This window comes from Pinus tabuliformis, chromosome 9 (genome assembly GCF_031772625.1).
Source record: "Pinus tabuliformis cultivar Carrire ecotype Pingquan chromosome 9, CPIR1, whole genome shotgun sequence".
Classification (NCBI taxonomy): Eukaryota; Viridiplantae; Streptophyta; class Pinopsida; order Pinales; family Pinaceae; genus Pinus; species Pinus tabuliformis.
In genome coordinates, this window is record NC_142307.1 from 1504164405 (window position 1) to 1504179357 (window position 14953).

The 14953-nt window shown below is 32.4% G+C and overlaps 2 pseudogenes; one reads left to right on the plus strand and one right to left on the minus strand.

The window, feature by feature from the left end:
* The first annotated feature begins 2433 nt into the window (after positions 1 to 2433).
* On the plus strand, positions 2434 to 4257 carry LOC149154305 (pirin-like protein; annotated as a pseudogene).
* Positions 4258 to 9771: 5514 nt separating this feature from the next.
* Positions 9772 to 14953, minus strand: part of LOC149154306 (LOB domain-containing protein 1 pseudogene) — a 29065-nt pseudogene continuing 23883 nt past the window's right edge.

Consider the following 14953-nt stretch of genomic DNA (forward strand, 5'->3'; position numbering starts at 1 on the left):
TAATAGTTTTCATGTTCATAAGTTTTCCTTTGTTGCCAGCAATGAAACTTACCCTTCTAAGATGATCCCTATTTACTCATGAGCAAAGCTTCTTACAACAACTTTTGTGTTTGAAAAGACCTAGTGAAGCACGCATGTATATATTAGAAGAACATGACGACTACAACGAGAGATGTATTAGAGATGCTTTAGAAATGATTCACGATTGACTTTGTAATTGATTGAAAGATGCCATACAAATAATGAATTGATTTTTGTGGTCAAGATACATTCTCCTCTTTTTGTTAAAATTTTATGCAAAATGAATTCTCCCATTTTGTCCTTCACGTACACATACCATACCAAGATTATATGGCAAGTGTTGTTAATTATTAAGAATCATAGGTGATGTCTTCTTGGGGCTATTTTCCTTTGTCATGGCTTCATTGTTGTAAGTTTTGATCACTTTAAATCATATTTTCCTTCTCATCTTGTTCATGTCAAAGCCCACTTCATTCATGTAAGGCATCTGATTTGTTCTAAAATATTAATTTATTTGAAATGTACAAGCTCACTTGGCTCCAAATAGCAAGTTTGATTTTCAAGAATATATCAAGAGATCTTTGGATGATGACTTCAATAGCGTGGTTGGAATCAGGTTAGTAACTTTTTCTGTGATCACAAAACTTTGGTCTGTGAAAGAATTATGTATACAGTATTTCCCTTGTCTCACCTTGCTTTGTCATCCTCCAATTTTTTTTTTTAAATTCTATTCTTGAATTTTAACTAACACACACCCTTGATGCATTATTTGCAGTCCTCCTTTGTGGGCTTTTTCTATAATCTTTATGCTTCTTAATGTGAATGGTAAAACTTCAGCACTCTACCCTTCTTCTAAAGTCTTCATTCTACATATCCACAATTATTTAAACTATCATTCTCCTTATGATTGGATGGACTCCTTTGAGAAGGGTGGTATACATTATTTTGGTCCTATGTAATGCTAGAGTAGTGACTCCCCATAAATTGAAATAAGAAGCAATGTTTTTCTTTAGAATTCAATTGCCATTTCATAAGCTTAGGCCCTAAATTAGAAATAAATTATTTGTTTGTACTCTACAACTATAGGTATCAAAATAAATGAACATAAGTAATCAATTCATTACTTCGAATGAGGGACAAGAGGAATTAGTACATCTCACCTTGTTAGTTGTCCTATACAAATACAACTATGGAAATCAGTGAATGTAAATCATCAATTATTTCTAATAGAACTCACCATGGGCAAGAAAAAATAGTTTCCAGAATATTCTCGTTTTGGTAAAGGTTTGAAACAATTGTGATCTATGTTATAGGAAAATGCTTATGGGTATGGATACTTGATTTGGCCCTATCAAAACATTGACAAAGATTGCCACAACATGAAATAGGTAGTTGTCTATAGACAGTAGGTTGACTTTTGTAAACTCTATTCTAGAAGAAATTTCTGTTTATTTTTGCTCTATGTTGTATATCCTTGTTGGAATGTTGGAAGAGAATATTTTTATTTTTATTTTCATGGACATCAAGGAGAGAAAAAGATGGAATTGCTCGTCAATTCGGAGAAATAACCAAGATCAACATTATTGGTGGGTGGGGTTTAAAAATATACATCAGTTTGGAAAATCATTAACTACTAAGGTCTTTGGCATAATGTTATATTGCAAAAATATCTTGACCCACTGACTTTTGATTGAATTTGGATCCCAAACACTTATTAAATCTATTGCTTTGATTATCTGGGAAGCCCTAGTCCTATGCTTCTCTCTTGGGAATTGGCTTTCATGGAGAATGTGGGATGAGGAGAAGGTAATATTAGGGACAAATCCTTGGATGGGATATGTGGGGAAACATCATATCTTGTAACACATGTTAAATAAATTGAATGAGCAAGGCATACGAGTACTAGCTGATGATGAAAATCCAACTATTACTGATATTTTCCCAATGGCAAGAAGGATGGGTGGATTCTTAGTCTCTAGGATTGGAAGAGTTAGATGCAGACCCATAAGGATTACACTCAGAGGTTGGATCAAAGTTCTATCAAATTGAAGGTGGAGGGTGATACCTTAGTGTTGTCCAACAATCCTACCATATGACTATTGATAGCTCTCTTGCGGTACAAGGATATCTTTAATGATGAAGTAGTAGTATTAGCTTGGTGGTGGGCGAGATTTGAAAAGTTAGATCTTCAATGAAATCCAAGATTTTTATGTGCTTGACCCTAACAAATAATTTTTTTACATGAGAGGTTATACAAAATAGGGCAAGGTAGAGTCCTTGAATTTTCACTCTATGCAAATGTGAAGGTGAAAGAATATACCATGTGCTAGTTAATTTGTATTTTTTCTCAGGAGTTATGGGGTGCTATTACTCCTTACAATATTTGGGTATTTTCTTTTTCTTTTCAGATGTATGGTGCTTCGATTTCATCAAAATTTTGGATATCAATATGCATGGAGGCCTGAATTGAAGAATTTGGATCCTTTCCTTCTATTGGATGAATTTTCATGTTAGTTTTCTTATTTGACGAATTTGCAATTAAACTGAACCTAATTCACTTAGCAAGCAGATGATGAGATTCGAACTCTTTCCCTTCTCGTGTAAGAAATTCCTTTGAGGTTGTTTGGGCTACAGTTGGGTTACAATAGACAGGATCAATCTTTATCGGACTAGAACATACATTTTCGATCTTGAGTTGAACGTTTGTCATTTTGCTAATGTGGTTTGTCAAGAGAAATATTTGGTAAATTTAATTTGGCTTAACAGTTTCTCCTCCTGCTAGCTTTTCGAACCATCCTCATAGAGGTGCAATCTTTTTTAATAACACTTTGATTTTTCCATTGGGTGTGTGTAGTATTTGCTATGGAAGTGTAGGTCCTTTTCTTTTTTCTTTTAATGAAAACTAATTGTATTTTCCTTCCTTTTGTTGTTCAGGTTTTGAGACTATCACATACATGCTCAAGGTAAACCCATCTTAGAGAAGCTTCATCTACCAATACTTGGGCCTTTCATGGATTCATCTATTTATTTACCAGACATGGATATATTTTCTTCTATATATTTTAGAAGAGGAAATGGTTGCCTTCTACATTAAGAAGATGGGTAAGCACCAATACATTTTGTTGGTGACTGGATTATTTCAATAATCATGCTTACTGTCATTCTCTGTTTAAATTTCTTAATGGGAAGGGACTTTATAACATCACAGTTGACTAAAATCAGTTCCATTTAGAATATTTGATGGTTTTGTGTGGGGGCTTGAACCCATTATTTGTTTATTTGAGAGCCAATTTTGTCAAATAACTTACAGGACATGGCTTGTCTGCAGGGAGATTTTACACATCAAGATTTTGTAGGACACAAGGGTACCATCAAAGCTGGTGATCTGCAAGTTGGACAATTTTCATTCTCTTGTGGTTTTGATGAACTTTCCTTTAAGGTCAACAAGGATTGATCTAAGCACTGAGTATTAGACCTAGGTCATTGGAATTTGTGATAACGTTCTAAGTAAAAGTTTATTATGGTGTTCAGTGCATGACAACTGGAAGAGGTATAGTCCACTGTGAAATTCCAGCAAGAAAAGGGGTCCAGATTGGCTCCCAACTTTTGGTAAATATTTCATCAAAAGACAAAATGTATGTACCTTTGTTTCTAACAAGATAATTTATTTAAGATTCTCTATTTCTAATTCAGTTACCGACTTACAAGGCATTGGTTTTTTGTATATGATTGAACCTACATATAAAGAATTGGAAGGTAAAGACATACCAAAGGTTGAGAAAGATGGTGTTAGAGCAGTTGTTATAATTGGAGAAGCTTTGGGCATTAAGTCCCTTGCATACACCCGAACTCCAACAATGTTCTTGGATTTCACAATGAAGCTAGGAGTTGTTCTTCATCAACCTGTTCTAGAGTGTTTGAATGCATTTGTCTATGTTTGAGAAGGCGAGGAAATTTTTTGAGATCTTAGTTCATCACCTATTGGTGCTCACCAAACTGTTCAATAAAGCTATGACAATGGATTGAGCATTTGGAACAAGTCAAATATTCCTTGCAAATTCTTCCTAATTTGGGGGAAGCCACTAAATGAACCAGTAATTCAATATGGTCCCTTTTTTTATGAATAATAAAGAAGAAACAATTCAAGCTATTGAAGATTATCAATGTTCTAGAAATGGATTTGAGAGATTTGTTGGATGGCGTCGTGACATTGTTGGGCTTAGTGACACTAAATAGACAACATATTGAATTCAAAACTATGATACCAAAATTACTTTTGTTGACATGCCTTCGAGAGCATTAGATATAATGCTTTAGAAGTACATTCACAAAGTTTCTTCCCTATCTTTTTTTGTCTGAGTTGATTGAGTTATGTTCTATTACTTCTTCTCTAAAGTGCCAACATAGTGGAAACTTTACAAATGTCCCTTTCAATGGTAACCCTTGGATTCTAGAATGAATCTATTCAATGCTTCAAACTCCATGACCAATGGATTTGGAATGAATTTTCTCAACCACTCAAACTCCATAGCCACCAACTTTGGCCTTGATAGCAACCTTAGCATATATAAAGAAAGCAGTTATAATTGGTAATCAAGACAACTATGCTTTCCTTGAAACCCTCATCAAAGATTTATGTAATGGAACAACTTTTAAGGCATTATTTACTACAACAATAAATCAATCCAAGGTATATTTTGCAACTACTTGATCTTGCATAGCTCTAGTATATTTACGTTTTTAGAGTAAATCAGGTATGGCACAAATGAGTTTCTAAAGGATACAAATATCTACATATTTCTCAATTAGATTCCATTATTAATCTTCTCTTTTCTTATTATCTAGCAAGAGAATACACAATACATATTATTGATTTTCCACACCTTAATTGGCATGAGGCACACATATGCCAATTTAAAGGTCAACTAGATAGGCAATACTAAGTTCAACTAAACTATAACATGGTCATGAAAAATAAAATAAATTTGCACAGACTTGTCAAGTGCTTCAACTAAAAAGAGTTTGATTTATTTTAGAAGTGTCCTACCTAGTCATCCGTGGTAGATCCATATTCAAATTAAATAATACATTTTGACAAATGCCTACGACGAGGTATTTGGTTCTGAATAAAAAGACATAATTTGATCCAATATGACAGGATAGTTGACACATAAGGTTACATCGGAGATAATATTCTTGCAGTAAAAGAATATATGGACTGAAAGAACCCTGTTACTAATTTACTGTAGAAACCAAGAGGTCTATATGAGACAAATGGTTTCTAAAGCCTTGACCTACAAACATGAAATTTTTAGTACTCAAATTTATTCCATATGTCTATGAAATCCAAGCTCCTCTTGAACATGAACTTGAAGAAAGAATTAATCACTGAGATACCTGAATAGAGAGTCGTAAAGAAAAATTCTCAATTATGATATGTCAAGGTTATTAGAACATTAGCAATGCCGACAATAGTATAAGTAATATTAATGATGGTTGGAAGTTTTTGGAGTGCTTGGAAATGATAATATCTTAGTTGAATAAGATCTGAAGAAATTCTTGTTGAAGATTTAGTTCGTTATTCTGATGAGTTGGAGGCTACTTTTGAAAAATACATTGGGCATAAATTATGTCTTAAGAAGTAAAATTAAATTGGGCATGGAAAATTAATAGCATAATGGTTTCCATTGAAAGAGGAAAAAAGAATGATCAAGCTAGATAATAGGGCAAGGAAATTACTTTCTATGAACGTGAATTTCAACAAGCAAATATAGAATAGGACCATGCAGTTTAAGAACACAGTAAAAATTCATGATTCAAGTCTGATTTTGTTTTAATTAAGCTTTACTTTGCATCTGATTTGTTCTAAAATATTAATTTCTTTTAAATGTACAGGCTCACTTGGCTCCAAATAACAAGTTTGATTTCAGAAATATATCAAGAGATCTTTGGATGATGACTTGAACAACGTGGTTGGAATCAGGTTAGTAACACTTTCTGTGTGCACAACAACTTTGGTCTTAGAAAGAATTATGTATACAATATTTCCCTACTCTGACCTTGCTTTATCATCCTTAATTTTTTTTCAAAACCTATTCTTGAATTATAACTGATACACACCCTTGATGCATTATCTGCAATCCTCTTTTGTGGTCTTTTTCTATAGTCTTTATGCTTCTTAATGTGAATGGTAAATCTTCAGTACTCTACCCTTCTTCCAAAGTCATCATTCTACATATCCATTGTTGTTTAAACTAACATTCTCCTTCTGATTTGATGTATTCCTCTGAGCAGGGTGGTATACATAAGAAGAACATGGAGACTATTTCGAGAGATGTATTAGAGATGCTTTACAATTGATTGATGCTTAACTTTGTAATTGATTGAAATATTCCATATGAAGAATGAATTGATTTTTGAGGTCAAGATACATTCTCCTATATCTTTGTTGTGTTCCAAAGATATAAGATACCAATTATAATCTAGTACTGTGTTGTGTGAAAATCTATGGTTCAGGGGATAGAATCTCCCAATACGTAATTCTTTGGGGGAATATTAGATAAGAGCAAGGAGAGGAAAACCTTAAGATGAGCATATTTTGAAAAATAGAACAAGTGCTCCAAGGTTTCATTTTTGCTACATGGTGGGCATTTAAGGTGTAGAATTAGTAGGTGTTCAAGCTCATGTTATTCTTCTTGAAGTCATGCCTCACTGTGTTTCCTTTGCAACATCTGGTGCAATTGCTAGTTAACTCATAGTAAGGGGCTAATTATTTTTAGTTTTACATGTGAATAAATAATAAACTACGACATAATGTGTAATTTCTCTCTCCTATAGGGTATAATAAATATGTACTAAGGACTTTAATTCCTTCTATTTTGTCTCAAAATATCCATTATGAATTTTGATTACTTTTTCTTCTAAGTTCTTGTGTGCAAGCGATCCAATAATAATATAGGTATCATAACATATAGATAACTTAAAAAGAGAAGCATACAATGTAGGTGACAAAGTATTAAAGAACACATATAAAATGAATCTCCCTATATCAATGATCCTCATACAATTCAATTATTTTGATTGAAGCCAAATATTGAACTTATACTTAAAAGAAATGTACACTACAAGATTGCTATGGACCAACACTAGATCCTAGAGCGATATAGTTGATTAAAATATTTTAAGAGTGTGGATGAAGCATATTATATTTTATGTGAATAGATATCCCTAGACGTTCTTTTCCATGTAGAATATTCTTCCTAAACTACAACATTTGCACCAATTTGAACGGTTTGTTTGCAGAATTGGATGAATTACAAGGACACCAGCTATAGAGAAGGCCTATCACATTGAGGCTGTGAAATTTTGACACACTTGGAGACAACTCCATAAATTTCAGATATTTTCTAAAACAACTCAAGGAATGTGAAACAGACAAGGAAGAGGATCAGTTAATCTTATCTACTATATCTAATCATGTTGGATCGTGAGTACTTTAACCTCTCTCTTCATTTGGCACCCAAAGCTTAAGAATTGGAAAATCTTGCAAATTTTTCCTTTCGATGGACTCATCACATTATTCATACAAGAAAAAAATAAACACATAAATATAGGTTTTCTTCAGAATTTCAAAGCATGTGCACTTGTAGTATGTGAAAGTAGCAAGCTAACAAGAAAAAAAACTAGAAGGAACTTGATCAAGAAACAACACTCAAATCTACTGAAGAGTCTTCTAACCACAAAGTACGAAAACTAAAGGAGATATCCAAGTGCAATCACTGCAACAAAGAATATCGTCGAGAAATTTCATGCATGAAAAACATAGTTGATCTTATGTAACTAGCTCTTAAACGAAATTATGTGGAAGATTGCATTCGAGAATACAAAAGAAAAATAATGGAGAAAATCCATTAGAAGATAGAGGTAAAGGACATGCATTTGTTGTCAGTGCTTTCTCACATAATAGATGGATTTTCAGATGCCAAAATCTCATATCAAATAGCTACTTCAAAAGATACTTTCTCCTCAAAGTATTGTACTAACCATCCGATTTTAATTGGAGATGACAGTCTTAAGAAAATACGTGGAAAAGAATATTACATGTTGATAATGGATGTTTCCATAATATCTTCAATGTTCCAAAGCTATTCATGAATATACTCACAATATATCACATTCGAAAGAGCTTGATTGAGTAGGAGTTTATAGATTTGCAAGAATTGTTATTTGGGAAGGACATAGTTGCATTGTAGTTGACATAACATGCACTATTTTTTTTAGAATGGTTTTCCTCCCAAATAGTTTTTTCTCTTTAAGTAATCTTTGTAATAGTTTTTTTGTATAGTCCTTTTGCACATAGGTATCTAACATGACTAGGTATTAATGAGACTCATTTATTCTGCACAGTACACTTGTGCTTCCAAGGGAGTATTGGATTGGAGTACATGCACGCTTTCCCCTTAGTTACAAGGATTTATATCTATAGCATATATATTTTTGTAGTGTGATCTATTTATAGCATGTTTCTATTTATAATTGGTATACTTTTCATAGGTGGTACATTTATAACAATCTTATTCTTAATTACTTTAATGATGAAGTGTAGTAATGCATAGGTAAGTTTCATGTACAATTTCTAACTTATAAATAGCTATATCTATTTATAAATAACACTATAAAACTAAAGAACAAAATATTTAAGTATTACATTTACATTAAAACACAACCTACAACACAATTAGTCTCTCCTTAAAACAAATTAAAAAAATATGTAACTAAGTGTACTTCATTGCACTCCAACTCAAATTGATCTATCATTTTCCGTCCTTTATTTCTGTTTAATTGTAATTCTTATTTTTTATTTTTAAATTCACTAAATTCTTTATTTGTTTTTTTGTTTTTGAAGTTCATCAAATTCTTTTTTAGAAGTGATGTAACGAGCTTGCAGCAAGAATCCAGAAACAATTTTATGTTTTCTTTAAAACCTACATTTTCATTTTTTATTTTTCTCCCTGTTTTGACGTCTTAAAACTTTCCTTCTATTTTTGGTGAGTTTTACCCCAACACTCGATGGTAAGCGAGCTAATTGATAAAACGTAACATCATCTATGTTATTCTCTCCATACATGAATGAATATTAATATCTCAAAGTTGTGTTTTTATGAGGATTCGATATTGGCCTGGGTTAAAGTAGATATTAAAGTAGATATTGAAAGCGGGAAGGTAGCTGTTTTATTGTTTCTTCATGTCGTTCAAAGCCATAGGAGGACCACGATTCATAGCCCGCAAACCTGACGGTGGGATGTCGGATCATCGAGAGTATCCAGACATGATCAACGAGACTTCGCTTGGAAGGTAAGCCATACTTCAATTAGCTGGACATCTTGTTAATGCAACACAATGCACTGCTAGAAAATGTGTTCAATCCTACCTTCATTTACACAATCGAAGCAACAAATAATTAAAACTGATATTTTCATATATTTAAAACTATGGAAGAAATTCTGGCTAAATAAGTTCTGCGACAGAAACTCAGATCGAATCACAATGTTCACAATCTGGAGCTTTAGCTGGCAGCGACCCAAATAAAGACAACAACAAAGTTCAGAGTTCGAAGCATAATCATATTTTTCCATCAGTGAGGAGATTAGTCTCAACGGAAGAGGGTAGACAAAGAAATATCACTAGTTTTGCCTTATTGACATAGTGTTATTCTCAAACTAAGCAATAGCGAAACATTTTTATTTATGTCTACAGTGGCTCCCATAACTGCAGTGGATCTACGTCGTCTAAAACGAGCGAGCAGTATTCACTCTCTTCAAGTGACGGGATGTAATAATTGCGCTCCCAGACTTCATGGTATCCAGAGATGATGTTTAAGAGATTTGCATTTTCCTGAGAAATCCTGGCTCCCTCTGCTTGCTTGGAAGCCAATTGTGATTGCAGCTCTGAAACTTTATTCTGGAGATCATTGATTACTCCTGCGCAGCCAAAGACAGGATCGCGAGCTCTCTCGTTCGCCTCGTACACCATGCTTCTTACACCATCATTTCTCTTGTCGGGCGGAAGATCCTGTAACACCGTAAAAACTTAATAAATTTAATTATAAAGAGATAGAAATTAATCTTTACCATAAATAATTTCTTCTGTTTTTTTAAAGTGCATATCACATTAAAAATTTAAATTAAAAAGTTAAAAATTATGTTAAACAAAAATGCCACATATATAAATATGTTTTAATAATATATGTTTTAATAAAAATAAGAATATTTCTATATGAAAGATTAAAATTCAAATAAATATAAATAATATTATTATGAATTAGTATACAGGAATCAAATTTTTAGACCTGTAAATTTATCTTAAAGTTTTACATTGAAAAAAAAGTTTGTGCATTGAGAGATGTCATCCCTCTAAATGCTTTATTACGTCTTAAGACTATTGTGAAAGTTTCAGTGGTTCGATCAAAGTAGTTATGAATTAGTTGCTTTGCGGACTGCTTTTTGAAACTCGATGTTCTTTCATTCTTTTGGATTGGGTTTTAGATCCTTCTGCATCATCTTGATTCAGGGTCCATCAACAATAAGCACAAAAGATTAACTAGTCATCTTGATTCCAGTTCAGTCTGCAATAAGCACAAACGCTGGGCGATAATGGATGATACAAGTGGAAGTGAAAGTGAGGAGACAATTCTGCCTGAAGCAATAGAGGATTCAAGTAAGAATGACACTGATAATGCAACAATACGACAGAAGCTGTGCGAATCCGGAGTAGTGCGAATCCGGAGTTATAAGACGGGACGGTATGTTGTTGGATGTAATCTAGCGTGGTGCACTAGCGAAGGACTGGTTTGAATGGAAGCAGTTGTTGTTTCTTATTGATATTATTTATTATTTGTTGCAGTATTGTTCTTTTTCATATTGTTTGGTCCATCAAGTACTTGAAAGCTATGTTACCAGAAACGGAAACGGGAAACGAAACGAGAAACGACAACAAAACGAGAAACAGAGTTTTGAGGTTTCGCATTCAAGAAACGAGGAGAGAGAAAAAAAACATTAAAATTACTTTAAAAACTCATTTACTAGAATACCATCCTTCTTCCTAGCAGTTTTATTATGTTAACCAAAATTCAACAATTCAGTTTTATTATGTTAACCAAAATTCAACAATATATTAATGAACTATAGCATGCAACAAAACAAAACACCAACAACAAATTAACAATTTAATGAAAGTAACTAAATACCTAGAAATGTCATCTTCCCTTGTTGAGTGGGAATTGCTCTCTGTTGGGAACCATAGATTTGTGTATTTAGGTGGACAGATGGGGAAAGATCTGTGATCAGCTTGTACAAAGGATTGCTGGTTATAATAAGAAGTAAAAATCTCTGTTATAGAAGGATCATATGATTCATTCCAGAAAGTTGTGGGGTTAAAGGATTGCTGGTTATAATAAGAAGTAAAAATCTCTGTTATAGAATGATCATATGATTCATTCCAGAAAGTTGTGGGGTTAAATTCTTCGTCTTCTTCCATTCAAACAAATACCTATTGGACCATTAACGATTTTATTGAATAATTATCTAACATATTTAATAGCGCCCAACTGAGACATTCCAGATTTGCAGGTGTCACAGGTTGGTTTCACAGTTTCAATCCATGATCCATACAGAACAAAACTAAAGATATTAAACTTTTTCACATTAAAAATAGATACCAAATCATTACTTCAATCATTGAAAATTTATTCATCCTAAATTGTTCCACTAAGCTGCGCAACTGGAAAATGAAAGTAGTTGTCTCTCCTCTGCGTTTTGCGCAATGCTTTTTTGGGACGAGAGTTAACCAAAGTTTCTAATATGTAACCGAGGAGAAAGCGGTGATGACTAAACCTGTTTCTAATATGTAACCGAGGAGAAAGCGGTGATGACTAAACCTTGTGGCATAAAACTGTTGTAAGAAAAAATATCCATTTCAGAAAAAACAAATTTAGCACCAACAAACACTAGAACGACGTTGCGAACGGCGTTTTCCGTACCGGGTGTCGTCGTCCCGTTTCTGGTAACATAGCTTGAAAGAGGTCGCGCTGACAGATGGTAAAGCAACAGTATATATCTATATCAACGGATAAAGAAACAAATATGCATGATTATGCTCTCGCTATGACTAAATTTCATATTTTTCTAATCAATGGAGTAAAGATCGATCACGACTTCATTTTTTAACTGTTCACCTCTTTCATTGCTTTCAGAACAGCTTTCATTCTTTCATTCTTTCATTCTTCTGGGTTGGGTGTTGGATCCCATGGTTAAAAAACAAAGTTATAGCATTCCATGGTTAAAAAATATGGATTACATATTTTTGACAAATCTTGAGGAGCAGACTTCCGGTTCACATTCGTGCTCAATCTCATCTATATCGGTGTTGTGTAAAGTCTTATGTATCATGACATAACCTTTCTAACTAGAAACGAAGCTATAACACTCCATGGTTAGACAATATGGGTTACATATTTTCGACAAATCCTGAGGAGATTATTTTGTATTTTAAAATCATTGTTGCTTGAAGAATGTAGAAACCAGACTTCCGGTTCACATTCGTGCTCGTTCCGTCCAACATATTTTCCATCCTCCTTTCCAATCTTGTAACTTATTCGTCCTATGCTTAGGAAAACGTCTCTACTAATCACGCCTTTTTGTGATTTCGTGTTGAACTTTCTTGTGTGGATTTATCTCCCCCCATTGTTCAATAATGACATTGCAGTAGCAGGGGTAGCATTCTCTCCTCCTGTCGCCATGACATAACTTAGCCTGAGAGCTTTTCAATTATATTAATAAATAAATATAATTAATACCAATAATTAGTGTTTTCAGTGACATTAAATCGATAATGATATTCATTTAATACCAACAGGTTTAGCTTTGTATTAAGATTAAATTTCATCCTCCCATTTAAGTTCCGAAAATACTGATCAATTTTAAGGAGTTTAATAGCACCTCTGAATCACTTAAATATTGTGGGCCTGATGGAATTTCAAAACAAACAAATCCGTCAGTAATATTTGAGAGTTTTTACATCTTTTTATTGCGAAGATCTTTTCTAATTTCACCGTTTTAATAAAAAAATTTGAGAATTTTACAATTTTTTTGCTATATTTAAATTATAGTTAATAAACCAATTGCTTATTACTAACCATTTACCTATCAAATTCCATCCCCGCAAATATAGCGGTTGCCACTGCCTTATAAATGCCTCATCATTAATCTACAGATCTTCCACATCGGTGTAACTATTCTTGAGCGATGTTATTCCAGTTGGGCGAAGGTGGCAATTATTGGCAAAGGCATGGTTAATTACGCGGTCCCGCACATGGATGGATGGAATTTTACTTACGCAAATTTTTTCCCTACTTGTCAATTTCAACCAACCGAACACGAGAGTTTGAGTTGCAGAAACTGCAAATTAGATTTGAAATTTCTACCTGACTGACTCCTCTTGCATGACTCCACCAATACTCTCGCATGACTCCAATTCATTGGATGTCCACGATTTCGCAGAATTTGATTCTGAAAATACCTGGAAAAGAGAATTGATCTTTTCTTGTGGTCATTATATTGAAGATGTTATCAGGTACTTGGTATGCTTCAGGCATGACGTTTAACGACGGCTAGGCAGTGTTCACAAACACTGGATTAGTATTGCAGATATAATGGGATTTGGAAGTTTCCTCTATCAATATCTACAATGCTATCAATATATATATATATAATGTTACTACACTTGGCATGTTATATTGTAATCGATTTAATGGATTTTTAATTTTAAAAAATATTGATTATTTGTTTTATAAAAAGATTATAATTTTTTTTATTAATTTTTTTTTTAAATTAAAATTATATTTAAAAATTTGAAAAATGGAAAATTCTATTTGATAATTGATTTGTTGATGGGACAATTTTATGAGCTTTAATTTAACATTATAAAATCTAAAAATATTATATAAAATATTTATTTGAATATATATATAAATAACCATTTTATCATATATTTTAAAAATTAAATTATAATAGCTCTATTACTCTCAGACAAGCTCGTTTTATTACTGAGTTTGCTAAGAAGATAAAACTCCACCCATTTGATATAAGATCCTATCCCCAGTGCTCCATCATTGACACCATGCTCCGCGATACTCAGTACAGCCATGCAATAAATTGAAATTTAATTAGAATATGTGTGGTCATATAGGCCTGTGCGCATTGTTACGCATGGTTGCATCCTTTGACAGGTACTTTCTCGTGATTCAAATAAAATTGTGTTTAAAATTTGAAATTTAATAAAAAAATATTTAGATCGATGAATTTACGATATTAAATATAATAAATATTATAAAATATAATTGTGAATATGTGATTGTTTATTTTGTTTCTAAAGATTTTTAAATTGCATTTTATATTTTATAGTTTTGTTTTTCTAATTCATTGGATTTAATTTTTTTATTATTATATCTTATAATTAGATTGTTCTTGTTAATATTATTGAATGTAGTTGTTTATTTATAGTATAAGGGTTATGTGTTTTATTGTAATTTTAGATAATTGAGTATAATTGATTGGAATTTTAAAATATATTATTATTATTTTCTTTATTTTTTTAATTTCAAATAGAATATAAATTAGTTAAATAATAAGTAAATAAGTTATTAAGTTAAATTTAAAAAGAAAATAATTAGAAATTTCAAATATAATATTTTATATTAAATATATAGTATTTGTGAAGATACCCAAGCTAAATTGTGTAAATATTTGTTTGAATGGCATTTTGTTTAGTAATTTTTATATTGAATGATTTTCTATAAGTAACCATTCTTCTGGAATTTATGCCTTAAGGCGTTTCCTTTGCAATACTTGGTGCAAATGCTAGTAGATAAAAGGTT